This window comes from Panthera onca (genome assembly GCF_046562875.1).
Source record: "Panthera onca isolate mPanOnc1 chromosome Y unlocalized genomic scaffold, mPanOnc1 haplotype 2 h2.ChrY_unloc_3, whole genome shotgun sequence".
Taxonomy (NCBI): domain Eukaryota; kingdom Metazoa; phylum Chordata; class Mammalia; order Carnivora; family Felidae; genus Panthera; species Panthera onca.
The window spans coordinates 11,199-32,392 of NW_027675866.1; positions in this window are offsets into that span (position 1 = coordinate 11,199).

Genomic DNA, 21,194 nt, shown 5'->3' on the forward strand with positions numbered 1-21,194 from the left:
TGGTTCTGATGAGAAATCTTTTTCCTCCCTTTCTCTGGATTAAAGCAATTTGATTGTGGGGTGCCTTGGTGTAGTTTTCCTCCTATTTCCTGTCCTTGAGGTTCATTGAATTTATTGGAACTATATATTTTTAGTTTGCATCAACCTTAACAACTATAAATTCAAATTAGTTTCATTATTTACTGAAATTAGTTTTCTTGTCTGTGTTCCTTGGAGATACAATTACATGTATATGGGATGATTTGCAGTCACATTTTCTCCGTGTGTTTCATTTCAGATGATTTCCATTGCTATGTCTTTAGGTTCATCAAACTTTTTTTTTTCCTTCACTGTCTATATGCCTTTAATTCCATTCAGTAATCATAGACCAGATTTCTTATTTTAGTCATTGCTTTTGTCATGAGAAGTTTGGTTTAGGTCTTACATATCACTTGCATGTCTCTATTTAACATGCTCATTCTGCCCTATAATTTCTTGGATATACTGATAATAGTTATAATAACTATTTGAATGTTCTTATGTATGAATTATATCATTTGTGTAATTTCTGGGTCAGTGTCAGTTGAGTTCCCCTTCCTTACGTGTCTTAGTTTCCTGCTTCTTTGCATGCCTGATAATTTTTATGGGTTGCCGAACATGGTCAGTTTTAGCCTGTCAGAGGCTGGATACTTCTAGATGCCTAAAAACATTCTTGGTTTTTGTTTTGGGACATAGTTTAGTTACTTACAAATAGCTTGATCCTTTCAGGTCTTTCTTTAAATATACTTTGGGCAAGGCACAGGCAGCACTTAGTTTAGGGATAATTTTTGTCCAGTACTGACACAAAAATGAAGTATTTTCCAAATGGCATGTAAATTGTGAGGTCTTCCACACTGGCTGTCAGGCATTATTCCTGACCCTGTATGGCAGTGGGTATTGTTCCTTCCCCTGGTCTCAGTTTCCGCATACACAAGAGTTTATCCATATCCAATTGAATACTCAAGGCAGGCAATCTGTTGATCTCTGGAGTTCTCTCTGTGAACAACTTTCTCTTCTTTGGTACTCTGCTCTGTGAAATATAGCAGTCTTCCTGAATCAGTGACTACCCCCTCCACAATTCAGGGAAAATGTTGGGCTATGCCAGCTTCCTCCTCTCTAAACCACAGACTCAAATCCCCGCCTAGTCAATAAGCTAGGACACTGTAGGAAACATTTCATTTATTTCCCAATATCAGGGATCACTGCTCTTCACTGCCTGATGTCTGATGTTTTGAGAACAGCTTCTTATATATTTTGTCTACGCTTTTAGCTGCTTCCATAAGGAGTATAAATCTAGTTTTTGTTATTGCATTTGACTGGAAGTAGAAGTGTTAGCGCCAATTTACATTTTAGTATTGAGTCTTACTTCTCTGGCTTTGTTCTTTTATCTTTTTATTCTTCTTTGATGATAGATTTAATGTGGACATATGGAGAATGGCCATTGCTAGACATAGGGAGAAACTAGGGATGAGCTGGCAGATTGCAAGTATAGTTAAAAAAGAAAAAAAAAGGAAAGAGTGAGAATATGCAGTCAAATCTTGAAGAAAGGAATTGATGGCGATTGTCAAAGCCATGTGAAATCCCAGCTTCCACTTTAACACCCACAATATGAGAATTCAAACTAATGTCTTCAACTTGGAAACCTTAATCTGCCAGTGAGCTTTACTAATTTCTACTGGTCTTCATAACTCCGTAACAAAGGCCGAGGTTTGGAATTTCTCACCTTTGTTTCTCAGAGAGAAAACACACCAAATTCACCCAGAAAGCAGTGCTTGGGTGAAAACTAGACGTCTTAAATGATTTTTTTTTTTTTTTTTTTTACTGCTTTGCTCAAATGATTCTTTAGCAGTGTTCGCCTTGGAAGAGAACAAACTGTGGCACAGAAGAAGACACATTGGACATGGAGTAGAGTCTAGGGTTGTTGTCTAACACAGTCATAAACAAGTTATGGGGAAGGCACTTGACTTTCCTAGGTCTCAATTTCCTCACCTGGAAATTGGAATAAGGACTCCCATATGAAGGGCCATTGTGAGATTAAATGAGATGATGCATGTGCCAGTTTTACAGAGCCTAACACTTAATATTACATGCAAGCGTCTGTGTATTATTTCTTCTAGAGGGAGGGATTTGCATTTCTTTTAGTGGAAGGAAAGAGATGAATATACAACTGGACTATCAAATAAGAGGTGGATAGAGGACTGGCTTACTGGTGTACCTCCTTGTACTCATTCAGCCATCCTGGCCCTGGGCTCCCTCCAAATTAAAGAATCAGTGTCAGAAGACCTGAGATCCACCCGTAGGTATCTGACCCCTCACAGAATATTAGCCTGTCTTAGCTGTTCAAATGAGGATAATGATGGCTATCATCGGTGGAGCACTTGTTCCGTGTTGTCAGGTGTTGGATTAAGCACCTTGCCAATACTGTCATTTAAACTTTTTGACGCTTTGCTTTTATTTCCATTTTATAAATTAGGCAGCTGACTTTCAGATATGTTAAGTAATTGGTCCAAGATAACACAAACACAAGTGGTGTGGCTGGGATGGGCACCAGCTCTGCTCCTATGCCAACATGCATGCTCTCACCCATGTTACACTGCCTTCCCATTAGCATGTTAAGGGTTTGGAAAGCTGAGGGCCAACCCTGATAAAGTACCATGGAGTATGTTGGTGCCCTAGCTAAGATCTTTTTCCCTTACCTGACCGGAAACATTTTCATATTAACTGAAACACTAGTCCCTGCATAAGACAAGTTTCCTCAAATTTCTCTTAGAACTTGAAAGTTAGCAATAGGAGGTGAATGAGGGAAGGGAACTTGAAAGTTAGAATAGGAGGTGAATGAGGGAAGGGAAGGGAAGCAAAACAGGAATGACCGTGTGATGGTTATTATTACGTGTCTACTTGAGTTGGCCGTGGGGTGCCCCAGACTAAACATTTTTTCTCTGGATATTTGTAGAGTGTTTCTGGGTGAGACTAGCGTTTGATTTGGTGGACTCAGTAAAGCAGACTATCGTCGCCAGTGAGCGTGGGCAGCATTCAATGTCCTGAGGTCCTGAAGAGAACACAGGGTAGAAAAAGGAGGAATCCATGCCCCACCGCTTCTTTTCTCAGCCTCAGAAGGTGATCCCGCTTAGAGGCAGAGCAGTGGGTAGGGTTAGGGTTGGTTCTCCTGAAGTGCCTTTGCTCCAACAACCCACAGTGATGTGATTTCCCTGCAGGACTGAAATGAGGGCCCATGTGCGGTTATGGGTCAGGGGTAGCGTTGGAAGAGCGGAGCCAAACATATGGGTGGGCCAGACTGAAACTGTCTCAGGATCTCCTCCTCCATCTCCATCATGGCCATGGAAATGTCATGGAGAGGGTGTGACTTCCACACAGGATTTTCCCCAATGGTAATTGGCCCCAATCCGTTATTTCTCTCAGACGTCCATGCTAGGTCCCTTTAGGGCCAGAGCCCAGGCCAGCGTTAGGGTTAGGTCCTAGCTACCTGCATGTAGATCTCCTGGTTTCCCAATACCATTTGTTGAAGAGACTGTCTTTCCCCCATTGTTTATTCTTGACTCCTCTGTTATGATGTTATGATAGTTATGAGTAATATGGACATTTTAATGATATTGATTCTTCCAATCCATGATCATGGGATAGCTTTCCGTTTGTTTGTGTCATCTTCAATTTCATCATTGACTTATGGTTTTCACACTACAGGTCTTTCACTTCTTTGGATAAGTTTAGTCCTAGCTATTTTACTCTCTCTTTTTTTGGTGCGATTAGGAACGGTGTTGTTTTCTTAATTGCTCTTCCTGTGACTTCATTATTATTATATAGAAACCCTACCAATTTCTGTGTATCAATTCCGTATCTGCAACTTTACTGAATTCGTTTATTACTTCTCGTAGTTTTGGGGGAAAGTTTTAGGGTTTTCTAGCATATTCTTATGTCATCTGTAGATAGTGACAGTTCAGCTTCTTTACAAAGGTAGATGACTTTAACTTCTTTTTTCTTATCTGATTCCTGTGGCTAGGACTTCTAGTGTTATATTAAACAAGAGTGGCAAAAGTAGACATATTTATCTTGTTCTTGATCTTAGGGGGAAGGCTCTCAGTTTTTCACCATTGAGATGTTAGGTGTGAACTTAATATAAACAATATATAAAATAATATTTTTATGTGTTGAGGCATGTCCGCCCCCCTGACTTTGTTGAGAACTTTTACCATGAATACCTGTTAAATTTTGTCATATGCTTTTTCTGCATTTATTGGTATAAACATATGATTTTTACCCTTCGTTTTGTTGAGGTGGGGTATTATGTTGATTGATTGGATGAGCCATCTTTGTTTCCCTGGAATAAAAGCCACTTAATCATTTTAGTGTGTTGTTGAGAGGAGTTTGCTAATATTTTATTGAGGATTTTAAAGTCTATTTGGTTTGATATAGGTGTTGCTACCTGGTTCTGAGGTGGTGTTGTTGTTTGATGTTGTTTTTGTTGTCCTTGTTGTTGTTTGCTTTCATTTGCACGGGAAATGTATCTCCATCCCTTCACTTTCAGTCTGTATGTGTCTAGGTCTGAAGTGAGTCTGTGCTAGGCAGCATACGGATGAGGGTTGTTTTTTGTCCATCCTGTTACCCTATGTATTTGGACTGGAGCACTTCAGCCATTTATTTTTAAAGTAATTGTTGACCGTTATGTACTAATTGTAATTTTGTTATTTGTTTTCCGGTTGCTTTTGTAGGTCTCTGTTTCTTTTTTTCCTTACTCTCTTTCTTTCTCATAGATGGATTTGTGTTGTGCTTTACGTGGCTTTCTTTTTCTTTATTTTTCATGTATTTTGTGTTTTGAGTTTGTTATCACAAGGCTTACATATAACATCCCAAGGAAAAGGCAGTCTATGTTAATTTGGCGGTCACTTAAATATAAACACATTTGAGAAATTTAAAAAGACTAACCTTTGGGGCAAGTGAGTGGCTCAGTCAGTTAAGTGTGCGATTTGGAGCTCAGGTCATGATCTCACAATACGTGAGTTTGAACCGCACGTTGGACTTTGTGCTGACAGCTCAGAGCCTGGAGCCTGCTTCAGATTCTGTGCCTCCCCTTCTCTCTGTCCCTCCCTGTTAACACTCTGTCTCTCTCTCTGAAACATGAAATAAAACATATATTTTTTTGTAAAATAAAATACAAAGAGTAACTTTTTTAAGTCCCTCCTCCAAATTTTATGTGTATGGTATCATATTTTACATCTTTTTATTCATAATTCTGTAATATCTAATTATGATTTTCCCCCATTAACATTTGTTGCATTGCTGATTAGTGGTGATAAACTTCTTTATCTTCTGTCTGAGAAACTCTTTATCTCTTTTTTTTTTTTCAAATCTTAATGATAATCTTTTCAGGTAAAGTTTTCTTGGCCATGGGATTATCCTTTCAGGCCTTTGAAGAAATCATGTCACTCTTTCCCAGCATGCCAACTTTCTGCTGAAATATCAGCTGACAGCTTTAGGTGTTTGTTTGTTCTGATTTGTTTTTTAAATCATAGGTAACTTTTGCTTCTCTCTTACAACTTTTGAAATTCTTCATTAATCTTTAAACTTTGACGCTTTAATTCTGATGTGTCATAGTGTGGAGCTCCTTGGTTTCATCATGTTTGGAACTCGGTGCTTCTTGTCCTAGATGTCTGTTTTCTTCTCTAGTTTTGGAAAGTCTTCAGTTATCTTTTCTTCGAATAATTTTGGTCCTTTTTTTCCTTCTGGTGGAATCCCTATTATGTGGATTTTTGCTCACTTGATATTTCCAAAGTATCCCTTAACCTATACTCAATAAAAAAAAAAAAAATCTTTCTGCTGTTTGTTTTGGGTGCTTTCCCTTAATCTCTCTTCCATATCACTGATATGTCCTTCCGCATGCCATCTTCTACTGTTGATTCCCTCTAGTGTTTTTTTTTCCAGCTATTATATTCTTGAACTCTGATTTTGTGTGTGTTTGCTATCTCTTAATTAAGGGTCTCACTTAGTTCTTCCTTTTCTCTGCAGCCCGGCGAGCATCTTGACCATCATTAATTTATATTCTTTATTTAATTGAGGCACAATGCTTACCTGCATTTCAGCTCTTTTCTGGGTTTTTTATTGTTCTTTCTTTTGGAGCATATTTCCCTGTCTCTCCTTTTGCTTACCTTTCTGCATTTGTCTCTATAGATGATGCAGAGCAGCTACTGCTCCTACACTTGAAGGAATTGTCTTATATATGATTGTCCCCCTGGGTAGACTCTGTGTGCTAGTTGGTGACATTGGCTGGCTGGCTGAAGCCGTGGCTTGCATGGACTGGGGATCCTGGGGCTTTCTACATAACAGGTGCCCTGTCAGGATACTTAAAGCTGAAGTGAAGGCAGACTGGGGTGTCCCAGGATTCTGTGTGTTGAGGGTACCCTGGCAGGACAGCTGAAGCTGAAATGATTGCAAGTTGAGGCATGCTGGGGTGCTGTGTATATGTTCCCTGTACAGGGTGGCTAGAACATAAGCAGTCTGGGGGACAGGTTGTCCTTGATCTCTCTATGCAGATGGTTCCTGGGCATGATAGGTGAAGCTAAAGTGGGTACAAGCTGAAGGCACCTGGGGCTGTATATGCAGAGGATACCTTGCCAATATAGTTGAAGCTGAAGTGAATATAAACTAGGGTGTGCCAGGATTTTCCACTGAGAGGGTGCCCTGAAGGGGCCGTGGGAGCTGAGGTGGGTTACAGTCCAGGAATGGCTCATTTTATATGCTAGTTCCTCTTTAAAGTGCATTGTTTAAGGGGGGGAAAGCATGTCATGGGTGTGTGTGTGTCCAGTGCAATTGGGGCTGGTGTGTATTGTGGGCCTGGAACTTACTGAGGCACCAGGCCAGCTACAGCAACCGGACCCTGCTCTGGTCTATGCTTTTAAAGTGGAAGGAGAATGTGGGGCAGCTGGGTGGCTCAGTGGATGGAGTATCTGACTTCAGCTCAGGTCATGATTTCACAGTTCATGAATTTGAGAACCACATTGGGCTTGAGGCTGTCAGTGTAGAGCCTTTCCCGAATCTTCTTTCCCCCTCTTTCTGCCCCTGCTCTGCTTGTATTCTCTGCTTCTCAAAAATAAGTAAACATTTAAAAATGTGGATGAAAAATGTAACCCTGCCATTCTTCCATCTCTATGACCCAGAGAGAACTCCTGTGGCTCCTCTGTCGTTGACAGAGTTCTAATGCTCTCTTTTATATGACAGTTGCTCTATTCAAACTGCAGTGTTTTGTTTTTTTTTTTCTTTCTTTTTTCTGCCCAAAGACAGAGGAGTCTGTTCCTGGTCCTTCCCCAACTGCCCTTGGCAACGTTAGGGGTGAGTGTTCCCTTTGTTACGGTCTCTCTGTCTTGCTGTTGTCTTTCAATTTTCTATGTTTTGTTAGGCACAATCTGTGCATTCAGTCCTCAGCTCCTCAGGAGGAATTGTTATATCAATGGGTGCAATCCCCAGGGAGCTGGACAAATTGGAAGTACACCTTCTGGCTGGTTCACCAGAAACGTAGTCAGGGAGTTCAGGCACAAGAGCACCTATCTCCAAGGGACCCAAAAAAAGTGAGGTTTGGCTACCCATTACTGACAAGATCGCAATTCAAAGGAACTAGTGGAGGTGAAACAAATGGGAAATTTATTCAGAGGCCGACACCAGAAATGCAGCAGACTCACATCAAAGACTCTCTCTAAGCGCTGAAAATACTTCCAGGTTTATGTAAGGAAAATGTGGGACAAAAAGAGGTAGGTATACACAGGTGGTCACTAAGGTCAGGCTGGTCATTGTCTTGGGCTTGAGGGTGGAGACTTATTGGCTCAGGCAGTCCTTATTGCTAGAGCGGTAGATTCAGTTCCCATCAGGTGATACTTTGCTTTCAGGATCCTGAATTAAGAGATAAGCCGAGGGTGGGGAGGGGGTGCCTGGGTGGCTCGGCCGATTAAGCATCCTACTTCAGTTCAGGTCATGATCTCATGGTTCATGGGTTCATGCCCCGCATTGGGCTCTGTGCTGACAGCTCAGAGCCTGGAGCCTGTTTCAGATTCTATGTCCCCTGCTATCCCTGCCCGTCCCCCACTTGCGCTCTGTCTCCCTCTGTCTCAAAAACAAAGAATCATAAAGAAGGAGAGAAGCTGGAAAGAAAAAGTTAATCAATTGGAAAGTTTCAGGTCAATATGGAGGTAGATGAAATCTTCTTTCACCTTGGAGGAGTTGAGTTCAAGGCCTTCCTACACAGCCATCTTGAACCGAAACTAGAATAGGGTCCCTCTGAATCCTATTTTGATTGGGGCAAGTTTGGGAGAAATCCAAGGAAGGAGACAATACAAGCAAGGAATCTGCCAGTTCTGTGTACAAATCGACATAAACACCAGTACCTCCCCTGATTACAAGCGAGGCATGTACAGAAAAAGGCATAGAAAAGGCCTTCAGATTGGAAAAAGTAAAAATAAAAACTATCTCGATTCTTTTATTTATTTAGTTTTCAATTTGTATTTTGGAAAGAGAGAATGAGCAGAGATGGGGAGAGAAAGTGACAGAGAGAAAGACAGAGAGAGAAGCTTAAGCAGGCTCAACGCTTGGCACAGAGCCCCACACGGGGCTCAATATCCTGACCATGGGACCATGACCTGAGCTGCTGAACCCAGCAGTCTGGTAGTCAACTGATGGAGCCATCAAGGTGCCCTGAAAACTGCCGCGACTCTTAAATCATGGGGTTATCAACATGAAACAAATTCTAAGGGGTATACATCAGGTTTCTAGAACTCAACCATAATTAAATAAGCCCCAGAATACTCGGTCAATATATACAACTCAGTTTTATTTTTATACATAAGCAATGAACAATTAGAATGTGAAAAGCTTTTAAAGAACCATTTAATATCACACCAAACATTGAAATACTTACATTTAAATCTAACAGCCATGCACAGGATCTGTATGCTAAAAGCCACAGGAGGCTGATTGGATCAATCAAGGAAGATATAAATAAATGGAGACATATGCCATATCTATCCATAGAAGCCTCGCTAGTAAGATGCCAATTATCAACTTGATCTAGAGATTCAACATAATCTCAGTGGAAATCCCAGGATTTTTTGTGGATATCAGCAAGCTGATTCTAAAATGTGTGTGAAAAGACAAAGGAACTAGAACAGCCAAACAGCTCTGAAAAATAACCAAGTTGGAGAACTCATGTTGCACAATTTTAAGACTCAATATAAACCTCCCGTAATCAAGGCAGTGTCATAGTGAAGAAAGATGGAGACACAGGTCAAGAGATAGAACAGAGAATCCAGAAACTGAGCCCATACACAAGCATCCTCACCCAACTTCTGATAATGACATATAGCCAACCTAACAGAAAAAGGGATATAGTCTTTCATCAAGTGTTACTGGAACAATTAAGTGTTCGTATGCAATAGTAATCAATGAACTAAGTAATTATTTGTTTAATTAATCGGTTCATTGATTAATTAATTAAGAGAGACCTTGACCTAAATTCATAACTTATACAAATATTCACCCAAATGGATCATAGATGTAAGTGTAAAGTACAAAATTATAAAACTTTCATAAGAAAGAAGGAGTGATGTTGATTCATTGAATCTTTCAATAAAAACTTTTGGAGCACTTAGAATGAGACAACACAGTCTACACCCAGAGGATCCATTAGTGAACAAAAGGAGCAAGGATCACTGTGATCTTGGTGCTTAATAGTCCAGTGGGGGGACTGACAAAGATAATGGAAATAGAAACTATGGTAGAGAATAATGAATGGGGAAAAAAAGGAAATACATCTTGGAGAGGATAGAAGAATTGGGGGAGGGGGTGTGAAATACTAGACAGGGTGAAATACTAGACACAGAGGGTCCTGCTGAAAAAGGTGTCAGTTGAATAAATACCTCAAGGAAATGAGAGAACTACCTGCTGACGGGAAGGTGATCTAGGCAGAAGGACCCATGAATTCCCCAAGGCAGGAGTGTGAACGTGTGTACTGATGGGAAGCAAGGAGGCCAGTATAGACAGAGAAACGAGGATGAGAAGAAGGAGGAATAAAGAGGTGGAGGTTGTGGGTCAAGGAGGAGAAAAAGAGGATGAGGGAGAGAAGGATGTAAAGACTGCCAGCAATAGACAAGGTGAAGCCAAATCTGGTCATACCTGTTCCTCCGCCTCACATTACCGGCTGCAGATCTTTTTATTTTTTAATTGACATTTACTAAACTGTGTCTAGACCATGAAAAGCTAATTCTACTTGTAGCAACTAATTGAAGCAAGAAAATGGAACACGCTAAATGATCAATAGCAGTGTTTAAATAGGTTATGGCATGCTATGTGGCCTTTAAAATTCATAGCCCTGCAGAACATTTATGACCTAGCGAAATGCTCGTATCACTAGATGACCAGAAATGGGATTCACAGCTACATAGCTAATTTTGGTTAATGCATGTACATATACCTCTTCCGTGGCGATTATACCACAGTGTTAGAGGTGCTTATCTCCAGGGGCACCTGAATGGCTCAGTCGGTTAAGCATCTGGCTCTAGATTCCAGCTCAGTTATGATTCCACAGTGTGTGGGACCAAGCTGCATATTGGGCTCTGCACTGACAGCGTGGAGCCTGCTTATGATTCTATCTCTCTCTCTCCTCCCATCCCTCACTCTTGCTCATCTCTCTCTCATTCTCTCTCTCTGCCAAAAATACATAAACATTAAAAAAAAAGGTGTTTAGATATGCTTATCTCCAGGTGTTTGACTTATGACCATTTTTCTTTCTTTTTTTTTTTAATTTTCTAAATTTTCTGCAATAAACTTTAAGACTACCATAATCATAAAATAACGTTTCAAATAAATGATTCAGTCTAGTGTCATTTAAATAAATAAAGGGTTTCAATTCATAAATTTATTAGGTACATTCAACATATCAAGGATAATTTCAAATAGTCCAGTGTTAACGTTGCTAAGGTCTAGATTACAATGGGAGTCTAGGGATACCTGGGTAGCTGAGTCAGCTGAGTGTCCAACCTCTGCTCAGGTCATGATCTCACAATTTGTGAATACAAGCACCACACCAGGCTCAGTGCTATCAGCATAAAACTCACTTTGGATCATCTGTGTCCTCTGTTTGCCCCTTCTCTGTTTGTGCTCTCTCTGTCTCAAAATCAACATTATTATTTTTTTTTTATTGTTTTATTTTTTTAATGTTGATCTCTTTTTAAGAGAGAGAGAAAGAGTAAAATTCGGGAGAGAGAGAGACAGAGACAGAGACAGAGAGACAGAGAGACAGAGAGAGAGAGACAGAGAGAAAATCCAAAATCCAAATCCGATTCCGGGCTCAAACTGACAGACTGTGAGATCATGACCTGACCTGAAGTCAGATGCTTGACCAACTGAGCCACACAAGAGTCCATAAAAACTGTGAGTATATAAGAAATTACATTTGTTTGAAAATCATATAATAGGCTTTACACCATATGCTATTGGCTTTAGGAAAGACTTTAGTGAACAGATTCATCAACCCACTTACTCTAATTAATATATTAACTTCCAAAATATCATCTTCAGTGGGTCTGCTCCAGGACCACATCATATTAAACACGAACAAACAAGCAAGCAAGCCAACAAACAGACAGACAAAGAAACAAACAAAACAAGAACTAGTAGCAAATCATGACGCATAATGATCCATCCCACTGTCAACTTTTGTTACTATTTTTTTTGGCCAAAGAGCTTATTTCAAAGGATTCTATTGCTTTTAATACAGATGAACTTCTGCAATTAGTTCAGCATATAGGTTTGTGGACATACTGAAAATGTAAAGTAAATACATAATTTTATATTGTATAACCTTAGGCCTCTAACTTCCATGAAACTCCAAAAGGAGGACATTACCAGCACCATCTCCCTGCGATCACTCCCCATTCCTGCTCCATCTCCCTTCCCCAACGTAATCAATATCCTGACCTTGAGCAACAGAGATTAAATTAGTCCATGTTTGAATTTTATAAAAATATAATGGAATAATATGCATTTCTTTAGATCTGGCTTCTTCCGTTCAACATTATAAGGCTCATCGGTGTTGTTTTGGATAGGTGTAACTCAGGGATTGGTACTTCCACATTATATTCTCTTACATGATTATTTAACAATTTGCTTATCCATTCTACTGTTGATTCACGTCTGGAATGTATGTTTCCATACTGTACTTATTATTCGGAAGGCTGCTACGAACATTTCCCTTTTACTGTGCTCAACATGAAGCATATCTACTACAGCGCGTTAATGTTTAGTTAGCTGCCTTAGCCTTAAACCCTGGCTGTACATCAGAATCACCCTGATGTCTGGATGGCAGTTCCACAGATCATTCTAATTTGAGCTTGGGTTAAGAACCACTAGGGTAGGTGTTGAAATCCCCAGACAAAAGGAGGAGATGAATCCAGTTTAAGGAATTCTCAATGGGTTCCACTTTCTGGACAATAAAATGCAATGTAAAAATTATTTTCTGGCCATATTGACATCACTTTTCTCCCCCTCCACCTCCCCGTCTTTCTTCTCTTTCTCCTTCTCCTTCTCCTCCTCCTCCTCCTCCTCCTCCTCCTCCTCCTCCTCCTCCTCCTCCTCCTCCTCCTCCTCCTCCTTCTCCTCCTCCTCCTTCTCCTTCTTCTTCTTCTTCTTCTTCTTCTTCTTCTTCTTCTTCTTCTTCTTCTTCTTCTCCTCCTCCTCCTCCTGAGGACTCCTCTTCCTCCCCCTCCCCCTCCCCCTCCTCCTCCTCCTCCTCCTCCTTCTTCTTCTTCTTCTTCTTCTTCTTCTTCTTCTTCTTCTTCTTCTTCTTCTTCTTCTTCTTCTCCTCCTCCTCCTGAGGACTCCTCTTCCTCCTCCTCCCCCTCCCCTCCCCCTTCCCCTCCTCCTCCTCCTCTTTCTTCTTGTTCTTCTTGTTGTTCTTGTTGTTCTTCTTGTTCTTGTTCTTTTCTTCTTCTTCTTCTTCTTCTTCTTCTTCTTCTTCTTCTTCTTCTTCTTCTTCTTCTTCTTCTTCTTCTTCTTCTTCTTCTTCTTCTTCTTCTTCTATGGTGTAGCTTACATTTTGACCTACAAAAGACCCCACCCTGGAGATAGAGTTTGCATGGATGTAGTGACAACTATGAGGAAATCAAAACAAAATACAGTGTTTTTGTTTTGTACATGAGTGTAATGTGCCAGGATTTTTTCCACACGTTTTACAGGCATTACCAATAATCTCACAACTATACTGAACATAGGCGTTATACTTCCCCTTACAAATTGGAAAAGCAAACTCTGAGGTATCATTTGCCTACAATCGAAGATCTGGCTGGTAGAAGAAATTGATGGGGCCAGGTAATTTAAAAAATCCACAATTTTGCCCAAGGTAACCTCTGGGAAATCAGAAAATGAGCGGCTTTCATAAGTGCAGCTGCCCAGAGCCTTTCGGAGGAGCCGTCTGTGTGGAGCCCGGGCTTTGGCGCCATCACATCTCCAGGATCTCACTACCAGGAGAAACCCCCATTGTTGGGAAGGGCAAGAACATCCATGCATGGCAACTTAAGGTGTTTTAACCCCTGTCGAGATAGTGCAAACCTCCAATTACTTCATTCGGTACTTCAAGGAGCAAATCAAAGCACACCTCGTGGGATTTTCAAAAATCACTCTGAGATGAGAAATCAAACAACGGAAAGTCATAGCAACGCAAAGCAAGAAACACTTTCCAAAACAGAAAGGGCCCTCTGGAAGGGCCAGGCCATGAAGAGGGGATGAGCCCACTTTAATGCAGCAGTGCTCTCAGGAGCAGAGCACATAAAACAAAACAAAACAAAGCAACACAACAACAACAACAACAACAACAACAACAACAACAACAACAACGTTAAACAACGTTAAACAAAAACGTTAAAACACATAAGGAATAGAAAACTATCCACAATGATGAAACCGAAGAATTCCTGTCAGACGAAATTCCAGGAGAAGTGACCGTTAAAGAATTGATCAAAATAGATAAAAGCAGTATAACAGCAAGAATTTAGAATAATTGTCATAAGATTAATCACTGGGCTTGAAAAAAGGCATAGAAGACAACAGAGAATTTAGTATTGCAGTGATAAAAGAACTAAAACATAGCCATGGTTAATTAAAAAGGCAATGACATAGGGATTGGTTTTAATCACTGATACAAAAACAGATAAGCTGGAAACTTGGATGTCTATTACCCAAGTTAATAGTTATGCGATTGTAGCAAAAGCTAATTCTAAAAAAACTTTTAAATAATGAAAAACAGAAAGCTAAAATATGTCAAGGTTTAAATACCTAGCATGAGCCGTGCAGCTGTATAGTTGTTTAAAATTCTAGGATATCAAATAATATTATGTGATAGCCTTTGTAACACATGCAAAGTTCACCATTTCTACCTTTGCTCTTCTACATGTGGAGTAATACGTTATTGGGCCTTACAGAATATCTGAAAAAATGAATAGTAAAAATTAAAAAGTTTTTGAAAGTATATTTTGCTAATGATTTTGTCATGTCAAACAAAGTTATAAATAGGTGTTATTTCCAAACCCTATTCACGTGCACTCTTATTATGGCTAGACTCCATAAAAAGTTATTGCACAATTGCAATAAACATGATTACCAGTGCAATCTATTTTTTTTAAATTCCATTTGTTCATTTATTTGAAAGCCTGAATAGAGCATGGAGAGTGTAACCTGTAGGTTCTGGATTCTCTCCTTGATTCCACATATGTTCTTTGGGCTGCTACCATAAAGACAGTAAAACAATATTATCTGGACAATGAACATGTAAACGTTAGTACACCTCACTAGTATTACAATTTTGCTGATTAGCATATGTGTTTACAAATACACTCGTGTGCACTGGGTGAAGTTAGATGTTTCATACTTCTATCCATATCATGAGGAATTCAATATATTTTAAAGAGTTAGATTCCAGTTACCAAATCTAATGGGGGATAGCATGCACAGTTCTTGCTTATTTCTCACTTATTGTGCAATTATGAAGTTAACATAGAGCCCAAAGGGTAAATTCTTTTTAACTACACTTAACTGAACATATATCACTGAAAGTCAAACTTTGGCCTTTCAAAGATGACATGAGACTGAACGCGGAAAACCCAAAAGACTCCATGAAAACGCTGCTAGATCTGATACATGAATTGACCAAACTCACAGGATACAAAATCAGTGTAAAGAAACTGGTTGCATTTCTATACACCAATAAGGAAGCAACAGAAAGAGAAGTCAAGAAATCAATGCCAATTACAATTCACCAAGAACCATAAAATACCTAGCAAGAAACCTAACCAGAGATGTAAAAGATCTGTACGGTGAAAAGTAAAGAAAATGTATGAAGGCAAATGATGAAGACACAACAAAATCAGAAAAAAAACAAACAACAAACAAACAAACAATCCGTGCCTATAGAGTGGAAGAATGAATAGTGTTAAAATGTCAATACTACCCAAAGCAATCTACACATTTAATGCAATACCAATCAAAATTGTACCAACATTCTTCTCCAGACTAGAGTAAGCAACCTGAAAATTGGCACGGAACAACCAAAGAACCTGAGTACTCAAACTTATGTTGAAAAAAGAAAGCCAAAGTGGGAGGCAGCCCAGACTTCCCCTTTCCTATGGAGCTGTAATCATCAAGATAGTATGACATTGGCACAGAAACAGGCACATTAACCAATGAAACAGAGTAGAGAACCCAGAAGGGGCCCCACAAATGTATGGTGAACTAATCTTTGACAAAGCTGGAAAGAGAATCCAATGGATAGAAGACAGTCTCTTTACAAGTGGTGCTGGGAGAACTGAACAGCAACATGATGAAGAATCAACTAGATGACTTTCTTACAACGTGCACAAAAATAAATGCAAAATGGATGAAAGACTTAAATGTAGACAGGAAACCATCAAAACACTAGAGGAGAAAAGAGGAAAAAAAAACCCTTTGACCTCAACTGCAGCAATTTCTTCCTTGGCATGTCTCAAAAGCCAAGGGAATGAAAAGGAAAAATGAATTATCAGGACCTGGTCTAGATAAAAATCTTCTGCACTGCAAAGGAAACAATCAGCCAAATTAAAAGGCAACCGATGGAAGGAGTGAAGATATTTGCGAATGACATATTGGTAAAGGGTTAGTATACAAAATGTATAAAGAACTTACCCAAGTCACACCTGGAAAATGTAATACAGTGAAAAAATGGGCAGAAGACATGAATAGACACTTTTCCAAAGGAGACATCCAGATGGCCCACAGACACATGAAAAGATGCTCAACATCACTCATCATCAGGAAAATACAAATCAAAGCCACACTGAGATACCACCTCACACTAGTCAGTGTGGCTAAAATGAGCAACTCAGGAAACCACAGATGCTGGCGAGCATATGGAGAAAGAGTAACCCTCTCTCCCTGTTGGTGGGAAAGGAAACTGGTGCACCACTGTAAGCATGAAACCTACGGACATCACAATGACTCTAAACGCATGTCTTTCCCTGATAACACTGAATTTCAATGGACTAAATGCTCCAACCAAACAACATAGCGTATCAGAATGGATAGAAAAAACAAAAACAAAAAACAAAACAAGACCCATCTCTTTGCTGTCTACAAGAGACTGATTTTAGACATGAGGACACCTTCAGATTGAAAGGGAGGGGATGGAGAACTATCTATCATGCTACTGGAGGTCAAAAGAATCCTGGAGTAGCCAACTTATATCATGCAAAGTAGAGTTTAAATTGAAGACTGTAACAAGAGATGACGAAGAGCTTTTTATTTTAATTTCAGGGTCTCTCCATCAGGAAGAGCTAAACATTTTAAATGTCTACACACCAAATTCGGAGACACACACATATATAAAACAATTAATTAAAAACATACAGAAACTTGTTGATCAGAATGTGGTAATTGCAGGGACATTAAATTAACCACAGAAAAAAGGATGGAAAATCTCCAAAAGCATGGAGGTTAAAAAACATCCCACTAACGAATAAATGGGTCAACCAGGCAATTTGAGAAGAAATTAAAAGATATAAGGAAACAAATGAAAACGAAATACAACAATACAAACCCTTCGGGATGCAGCAAGGGCAGTCCTGACAGGGAACAACAAAACAAAACAAAACAAAACAAAACAAAACAAAACAAAACAAAACAAAACACAAAACAAAACAAAACAAAACAAAACAAAACAACAACAACAACAACAACAACAACAACAACAACAACAACAAACATTGCTATCCAGGCCTATCTCAAGAAACAAGAAAAATCCCCAATACAAAATCTGACAGCACACCTACAGGAACTAGAAGCAGAAGAGCAAGGCACCCCAAACCGAGCAGAAGTAGAGAAATAATAAAGATCAGAGCAGAAATAAGCAATATGGAGTCTAAAGGAAAACAGTAGAGCACATCAATGAAACCAAGAATTGTGTTTTTGAGAAAATACACAAAAGTGATAAACGTCTAGCCTGGCTTCTCAAAAAGAAAAGAGAGGGGACCCAAACAGGTAAAATCACAAATGAAAATGGAATTATGACAACGAATCCCTCAGAAATTCAAGCAATCATCAGGAAACACTATAAGATCTTCTATGCCAACAAACTGGACAACCTGGAAGAAATGGACAAATGCCTCCATACCCACACACTTCCAAAATTCAAACGGGAAGAAATAGAAAATGTGTACGGACCCATAACTAGTGAGGAAATTGAATCAGTTATCAAAAATATCGCAATAAACAAGAGTCCTAGACCAGGTGGCTTCCCTGGCGAATTCTAGCAGACATTTAAAGTAGAGATAATAGCTATCCTTCCCAAGCTGTTCCAAAATATGGAAATGAAAGGAAAACTTCCAGACTCATTTTATGAAGCCAGCATTACTTTAATTCCCAAATCAGACAGAGACACAGAAAAAAAAGGAGAATTACAGGCCAATATCCCTGATGAATAGGGGTGCAAAAATTCTCAACAAGATACTAGCAAATCTCATTCAATAGCATATAGAAAGTATTCAACACGATCAAGTGGCATTCATTCCTGGCCTGCAGGGCTAGTGCAATATTCACAAATCAATCAATGTGCTACATCACATTAATAAAAGAAAAGATAAGAACCATAGTACACTGTCAATAGATGCAGAAAAAGTATTTGAGAAAATACAGCGTCCTTACTTAATACAAATGCTCAAGAAAGTTGGGATAGAAGGAACCTACTTTAAACATCATAAAAGCCATTCATGAGAAGCCACAGTAAATATCGTCCTCAATGGGGAAAAACTGAGAGCATTCCCCCTGAGATCAGGAATAAGACAGAGATGTCCAATATCACCCCGTTGTTGAACATAGTGTTGGAAGTCTTAGCATCAGTAATCAGACAATAAATGAAATGAAAGGTGTCATCATTTGCAACGATGAATTCAAACTTCCACTTTTGCAGATAACATGACACTATACATGGAAAATCCGACAGACTCCACCAAAAGTCCTCTAGCATTGATACATGAATTTAGCAATGGTGCAGGGTACAAAATCAATGTACAGAAATTGGTTGCGTTTTATACACCAATAATGAAGCAACAGAAAGAGAAATAAAGAAACGGATCCAATTTAAAATGCACCAAGAGTCAAAAAATACCAAGGAATAAACCTAACCAAAGATGTAAAAGATCTGTATGCTGAAAACTATAGAAAGCTTGGGAAGGATATTGAAGAAGATACAGAGAAAGCGAAAAACATTCCATGCTCGGGGATTGGAAGAATAAATATTGACAAAATGTCAATACGACCCAACGCAGTCCTCACATTATATGTAGCCCCAATTACATTGCACCAGCATTCTTCTCCAAGCTGGAACAAGCAATCATAAAATGTGTATGGAACCACAAAAGACCCTGAATAGCCAAAGTAATACTGAAGAAGAAAACCAAAGTGAGAGGCACCACAATGCCAGACTTTAGCCACTACCACAAAGCTATAACCATCAAGACAGCATGGTATTGGCACAGAAACAAATACATAGACTTAATGGCATAGAATAGAGACCCCAGAACTGGACCCACATACGTATGGCCAACTAATCTTTGACAGAGCAGGAAAGAATATCCAATGGAAAAAAAGACAGTCTCTTTAACAAATGGTGCTGAGAGAAGTGGACAGCAACATGCAGAAGAATGAAACTAGACCACTTTCTTACACCACTCTCAAAAACAAACTCACAATGGATGAAGGATGTGAATGTGAGACAGGAAACCATCAAACACTTGAGGAGAAAGCAGGAAAAATCGTCTCTGACCTCAGCGTCAGCAAGTTCTTAGTTGACACATCTCCGAAGGCAAGGGAACTAAAAGCAGAAATGAACTATCGGGACCTCATCAAAATGAAAATCTTCTCCACAGTGAAGGAAACAATCAACAAAACTAAAAGGCAACTGACCGAATGGGAAAAGATGTATGCAAAAGTCATACTGGATAATTGGCTAGTATCCAAAACCTATCAAAAGAACTCACCAACTCCACACCCGGGAAACAAATAATCCAGTGAAGAAACAGGCAGAAGACTTGAACAGACACTGTTCTAAAAAAGACATCCAGATTGTCAAGAGACACATGAAAAGATGCTCAACAGCACTCCCCGTCAGGAAAATCCAAATCAAAACCGCACTGAGATACCACTTCATGCCAGTCAGAGTGGCTGATGTGAGCAAATTAGAAGACTATAGATGCTGGTGAGGATGTGGAGAAAAAGGAACCCTCTTGCACTGTTGGTGGGAATGCAACCTGGTGCAGCCGCTCTGGAAAACAGTGTGGAGGTTCTTCAAATCATTAAAAATAGATCTACCCTAAGACCCAGCAACAGCACTGCTAGGAATTTACCCAAGGGGTAGAGGAGTGCTGACACATAGGGGCACATGTACCCCAATGTTTATAGCACTACTTTCAACAACAGCCAAACTATGGAAAGAGCCTAGCTGTCCATCAACTGACAAGAGAATAAAGAAGTTGTGGTTTATGTATATACAATGGAATACTACTTGGCAATAAGAATGAAATCTGGCCATTTGTGGCAACGTGGATGGAACTGGGGTGGGGGGTATTATGCTACGTGAAATAAGTCAGGCAGAGAAAGACCGATACCATATGTTTTCATCCATGTGTGGATCCTGAGAAACTCAGCGGAAGACCATGGGGGAGGCGATGGGGGGAAAAAGTTATAGAGAGGGAGGGAGGCAAACCATAAGAGACTCTTCAATACTGATAACAGACCGAGGGTTGACGTGGGGTTGGGGAGAGGGGAAAGTGGGTGACGGGCATTGAGGAGGGCACCTGTTCGGATGAACCCTGGGTGTTGCGTGGAAACCAATTTGAAAATAAATTACATTGAATAAAAAAAAATCCAGGGGTTGCTCGTACTGAATATGAGGATAGCTTTCCATTTTCAGCACTTTATGAGCGTGAGGTAGTAGTAGCTTAAGCTGCGTAGATGAAAGTTTTGTTTGTGTGTTTAAGAAAAGGAGTTGAATAAAGACAGAGGCCTCTCACATGTATCACGTTGACCTTGGCAAGTTTCTCGTATTGTTACCATGACTTATCACTCTTAGTGAGTCACCTAGTTTGGAGTCATCCTTTCATACGAAGTGGATTTCAGTTGATCATGGTAGGTGTCTTTGTAGTATTTTGTGAATGAATTGTGTATGTGGTGATGATGGATGGACTATGCTGGTTGCTTTCAAAAGCACTTACACGGGCGGTGTAACACGTTTTCTACCCTTGGAATCCCATGCGTTCTCTTACTACCTTGTGTATGCCTTACCTGAAATATTCATGAATTGGTAGGTAGTGAATAGGTTTTAGTGGCACTGAATGCCCTACTGGCCACTCACACAGAATTCGTTGACGCTTTGCTCTTAAGCACACAATGACTCGGTCTTCCCTAAGCTGCATGAAAGTGAGCATGGATACTAACTAGGCAAACTGTTTGCTGCTGCTGTGAAGAACAGCTTCGTGAACTGTGAGCTGTAGCAACACAGGTATGGAACCCTAAGCAAGGCACAGTATATCGGTATTCTTTGAAAGGGTAGAGTAGTTATTTCAATTTGGCTTTCAGCGCGTTGCATGACAAGGCATTTAATT